Source organism: Amblyomma maculatum, chromosome 5, assembly GCF_055883805.1.
Source record: "Amblyomma maculatum isolate TAMU_Amacu chromosome 5, ASM5588380v1, whole genome shotgun sequence".
In the NCBI taxonomy this organism is placed as follows: domain Eukaryota; kingdom Metazoa; phylum Arthropoda; class Arachnida; order Ixodida; family Ixodidae; genus Amblyomma; species Amblyomma maculatum.
The window spans coordinates 39548582-39554500 of NC_139348.1; the positions used below are offsets into that span (position 1 = coordinate 39548582).

Below are 5919 nucleotides of genomic sequence, written 5' to 3' on the forward strand. Positions count from 1 at the left end.
CCCCGAACAAGGGGGAATTCTGTAACGCTCTCAATACAAAACCAGTCTCAAACCACTCATCTTGCCCTGCTCCTATTCGTCGGCGGCATTTTGAAATTTTGCTTCATCACTGATCTCACCGGTGACTGCGGTTACTTCATCGACAAGACTAAAGGGGTGACGTTGCCTATGAGCTGAATATTGACTGAAATTGTGAGCGAAACGAGGTAACCCCAAAACCAGTCAACTTGAGTAGAGCGAAAATGACGGCTCTGTTCCTTGCGATGCGCTGGCTGTGTGACAGTTGTGTCGATGCGATCTGTTGCATTATCGCTACTTGTGTGATAGTAGCTATCTTAACAAGTGCACGTGTACGTTTGGAATGCCGGGCGCATGCGTGAGATACTCGGTGTCTGTATATATACTTTTCATGTTGCAATAAAGAGGGGCTTGTTTCCTGAGGCCTGGTCGAGGGGCGGCCACGCAGAAACCCTCTGTGAAGTGTCGTCCATCGAACTCCACATGGTGTCAGAAGTGGTTGTCCGGATTGTACTGGACCCGCGGTAGTTGTAAGGTATCGTTACCAGCCCGAATAACAGCAACGAGAAATGGCGCAAGAAACGAAGGTATCCTCCCAGGCTTTCCTGGTGCAGCCGCCAGCAAGCTTCAACTTTGTCAAGACATCCGAATGGCCTGAGTGGAACAAGAATTCGTTGACTACCGATTCGCCTCGGGACTTAACGAGCGAACTGAAGAGCCTCAGGTGCGTGCGTTGCTGTACACGATGGGACGACAGGCACGAAATATCTTCAAGACTTTCAGCCTGTCTGAGGAAGACTCGAATAAATATGACGTGGTGAAGAAACTGTTTGATACCCATTTTGGTGCCACACGGAACCTAGTCTACGAAAGCGCGTGCTTCCATCGCCGCCACCAAGGGCCAGACGAGTCCGTGGATCAGTATGTTAAGGAGTTACATACGCTGGCCGATAGATGCGACTACAGGGAGATGAAAGAGCGTATGTTTCTCGACCGCTTTGTAAGTGGGATACAAGACGTGAAGTTATCGGAAGCTCTTCAAATAGATGCGGCACTGACACTAGAAGGTGCTCTCACCAAGGCACGTCTGAAAGAAGCTATGCAACGGCAACAGCAGGATATTCGCAGCAGCGTGGACCGTGATGGTTCACTGAGGAGCGCTGAAGTCGACACTGTTCATAGGCGGACACCAAACCAGAAACATCCGGAGCACCTGAAGTGTGCAGCATGCGGTAGGGTCCCTCATTCCAGGTCGTCGTGCCCTGCCAGTGAAACGCTGTGCTACGGGTGTCAGCGCCGGGGACACTTCGCGGCTGTCTGCCCACGGACACACTGGACCACGGAACCCGAAGTACGGCATTTGGAGGTAGGAGTCCACTGTCCTCGGGGGGAGCATCCGAACAGGAACAGTGGGACGTTTTCTGTGGGGAATTTGTCTGCGACATCAGCAAAAGCACGCTTTGTCCAGGTTGTTACTAATGGTGTAGTTGTTTCGGCCAAAGTTGACTCGGGAGCCGAGATAAATGTGGTGTCAGGGTCATTTCCAGCGTTGCCTAAGGTACTAACGTCTACTGATGTTATTTTGATGGGACCAGGCGGTGACCGGTTGGACGTGAATGGAATGTTTACTGCCGACATTCTGTGGAAACATGCTTCGGTTAGGCAGAATGTTTTCGTTGTCAATTCGGTAAGCAATGTGATTCTTGGCTTACCGGCAATAGAAGCGTTGGGAATAGTGAAGTTTGTGGACGAGGCATCAGTTCACCAGGTGGTGCAGACAAGATTTAATTCCGTGTTCCGTGGTCTGGGGACCATGAAAGGCGAATACTGTATTCGTCTGAAGCCAGACGCGGTGCCCTATGCCATTCACACTGCTCGTCGCTTACCCATACCACTGCGGGACGGGGTAAAACAAGAGCTGGAAGAAATGGAAAAAAATGGGGTCATTCGTAAAATTCAAGGGCCTACGGAGTGGTGTGCTGGCATACTTCCTGTCTTGAAGCCGTCAGGACAAGTGCGAATATGCGTTGACCTGACTCAGTTGAACAAATCGGTGCAACGTGAACGGTTTGTGCTTCCAACTCTGGATGAGACACTCGGGTTGCTCAGTGGGGCCGTCAAGTTTTCCAAACCGGACGCAAACTCTGGTTTCCACCAAGTGAGGTTAGCAAAGGAATGTCAACTGCTCACAACTTTCATTACTCCATTTGGCCGTCATTGCGTTGGCATATCTTCGGCTCCGGAGTATTTTCAAAAACAAATGTGCGAGATCCTTGATGGAATTCCGGGGGTAGTGAACTTAATGGACAATATCCTTGTCTTTGGTTCTAGTCAGAAGGAACACGACGAACGCTTAATGTGCACTTTAGAACGCTTGGCCGAAAACGGCGTGACACTAAACAAAGAAAAGTGCCAGTTCAGTGTAAACGAGCTTTGGTTTCTGGGGTGCCGTGTGAGCCGAGATTGCATACGCGCGGATCCAGCGAAGGTTCTTGCAATTGCAGATGTAAAGCCGCCGAAGAACGTTGCAGAAATGCGCAGATTTTTAGGTCTTGCTAATCATTGTTCCCGATTCATTCCAGAATTAGCTGTACAAACGGCGCCTTTGCGTCAGCTGCTCCAAAAGAACACAGAGTGGGTCTGGGCAGAGCCTCAGCAGATAGCTTTTGATGGCGTGAAGAGTGCTGTCTGCTCAGATAGGTGTATGGCTAAGTTTGATGCCCAACGTCCAACGATTATTTCTGCAGATGCTTCGTCGTACGGCTTAGTAGCAGTTTTACTGCAAGTGCAACCAAATAAAAAAAAAAGCGGCCGGTTGCTTTTGTCTCAAGAATCCTTCACACCAACTGAGATGCGCTATGCGCAAATCGAAAAAGAGATTTTGGCTATAACATGGGCCGCAGAACGTCTCAAAAGCTTTGTGCGTGGACTACACATTACGGTAGAAACAGACCACAAACCGTTGGTTGCTTTGCTAGGAAAGACTCCACTTGATTTGGTTCCGCCTCGCATTCAAAGGTTTAGAATGCGGCTAATGCGATTCAGTTTTGATGTGCAATATGTCCCGGGAAAAAACTTTGAAATAGCGGATGCACTCTTCAGAGCGCCAGGGCCAGGCCAAAAGACTATCTTTCGGTCAATGAAATCAACTCTTACGTTGCTGGCACGTTATCGGAGTTAAGAGATTCTGAGCACTTCCGCTTAGTAGCCGAAGAACAGGCGAAGGACGAGACTTGTCGTACGTTGTGTCGCTATGTCCGGGAGGGCTGGCCTAGTCTACATTCGTTATCAGCTGTTTTGAGGCCCTATTGGCAACATCGTGCCGTTTTGAATGTATGCAAAGGTGTCCTCCTGCAGGGTACCCGCCTGTTGGTGCCACACTGCCTTAGAAGCAGAATGTTAAAGCTGCTTCATGAGAGCCACCAGGGTGTGGTAAGGTGTAGAGCAAGGGCAAGAGAGTCCGTTTGGTGGCCAGGTTTAAGCGCTCAGCTTGCTGCGTTCATTGGAAACTGCCGCACGTGCTCCCAATTTCGCGTCCAGCTGTGCGAGCCGATGATCCCGACTGAGACGCCTTTCCGGCCTTGGCAAAGCGTTGCGGCAAATATCTGTCATGTGAAAGGCTGTAACTACTTGCTCATAGTTGATTACTTACCTCGGTTTCCGGAGTTGTGTCGGCTGACCTCTCTTAACAGCGCTGAAGTTATTTTTCATACCAAGAAGGTGTTTTTGACACACGGCATCCCGGAAATGCTGCTAACCGATAATGGTGCTCAATTTGTTAGCCAGGAGTTCAACCAGTTCGCGAACGATTATGGATCCAAACATGTGACGTGTAGCCCTAGCTACCCGCAGTCAAACGGGGAGGAAGAAAGAATGGTAAAAACTGTGAAAGGTCTGTTGCTAAAATCGGATGACTTTGGGCTTTGTTAGCGTACAGAGACACACCGGGACCCCTAGGCAAAACGCCAGAAGAGCTACTCATGGGTCGGCGGCTTCGCACTACTTTGCCTCTCCACCCAAAGAAGTTGGCCCCCAAGACGCCCAATCTCAAAGAAGCACGGGACAAAGATGCCGATTTTAGGGAAGGTCAGCGGCAAAATTATGATCGTCGGCATGCGGCCCGTCACCTTTTCCCGCTGCTGCTAGGTGATTCGGTTTGGGTCAAGGACTACAGGAGAGAAGGTGTGGTTCTTCCTCGTGCAAAGCGACCACGCTCGTATATGGTGGCTTTGGATAGCGGGGTTCAGATTGAGCGTAATAGGCGAGCGCTAATCAAGCAAGCGCCCAAAAGAGGTTCGGACTCTGACGGGGCGTATGGATTTCCGTCTAGCCTGGATGGTCTCGGGGAGAACGGAAGCTCTGTTCCTAACACAAACTGTCCCAGATAGTCTAGAGGTGAACGAAAACGATGTTTCAAATGCACAAACAGTCCCAAGTGACCCGATGCAGACACCGCCGAATACCTCTTCGCCTGCGGTTGGGGATGAATATGTCACACGCTTTGGTCGAAAAGTAAAAAAGCCAGAACGATACGGTATTTCTGAATGCCCTTCAGGCCATTTGCTTTGAAGTTGTTGTATTTGTGTATTTTTTTGTGTGAATGCCATTCAAGCCATTTGCTTTGAAGTTGTTGTATTTGTTGTGTATATTAAAGTGCGTCTGTTTTGTAAATTGCGCTTTTCCAAAAGGGAAGGGGATGATGTGGCATTATCGCTACTTGTGTGATAGTAGCTATCTTAACAAGTGCACGTGTACGTTTGCAATGCCGGCCGCATGCGTGAGATACTCGGCGTCTGTATATATACTTGTCATGTTGCAATAAAGAGGGGCTTGTTCCCTGAGGCCTGGTCGAGGGGCGGCCACGCAGAAACCCTCTGTGAAGTGTCGTCCATCTAACTCCACGGCGTAGGAGGGAGGGCGAAGACGGGTTTGACGTACCGGACTAGTTGTTCCGACTCTGTCCAACTCGGAAACCAGCAGAAAGTGGAGTGACTGTGCGGCGATTGCCGACGAACATCGATAAACGGGGGCTCACGCAGCTCACGGACGAGTGCGCAGTCACTGCGGCTGCATGCGCACCGCGCTTTTTTTGCTATCGGGGGCTGCCAGCTTGCGTCGGGAACGTAACATCGTTCGCATCGCATAGGCATCGATCAGCAGGTGCGTGCGCCGATAGCGGAAGCCATCGGGCGGAACGCTGATTGTCGTCAAGGCGCCGGGGTGCTATATGGAAAGAAGTCACCAGGCAAGCGGTTCTACGTTGTGAACATCACAGTAGTGAGTAAATTTTGGTTTTGACTGTGTGTGTTTGGCTACGAGTTCGAAACGTCATTGTAAACTTGTATTGTACCTATTCTATTACAGATCTGCGACGCGAACATACGCACTTTTGACCCTCGCTGCCCCGTGGGACCAAGGAATCCAAACAATGCGTTTGTCCAGCGGTACTCCTGCGCGCCGAAAGGTGAACGAAGGCCCGCTAAACGCCTGCGACTTTTTCTTGGGTAAGCTGTAAAAAACCCGCGTCGGTTATCGAGAGATATTGATTATATGCATTAATATGTGCAATCGACCACTTGCTGTAAGTTGGCTTCTCTGCAAGTCTTGTTTTCTAACCAAAAGGGCTCGTTCCCCCTCGCAATTTTAAGAAACGAACAGAGAAAATTTTTCTTTCCAGCTGTTGTCTTCGAGATTACCCAGCGACACCTGACGAAAGTTCAATACCTGTATATACCTCAAAATACAGGACGAAGGGACTAGGGATTGTAGTGCCTTGCCCCCATTCGTTACGCTCCCTCCCTACGACACGTTCGCTACTCGAAAGTGTGAGTACGCTGCAAAAAGCGCCTGCTTCTTTTCGTTTCAGCAAGAACTAGAAGAGTGTTGTGTGATAACGAGACC

General features: G+C 49.9%; 1 pseudogene; it reads left to right on the forward strand.

Moving 5' to 3' along the window:
• Positions 1-587: 587 nt before the first annotated feature.
• LOC146188090 (uncharacterized) lies at positions 588-2606 on the forward strand (annotated as a pseudogene).
• The last annotated feature ends 3313 nt before the right edge of the window (positions 2607-5919 follow it).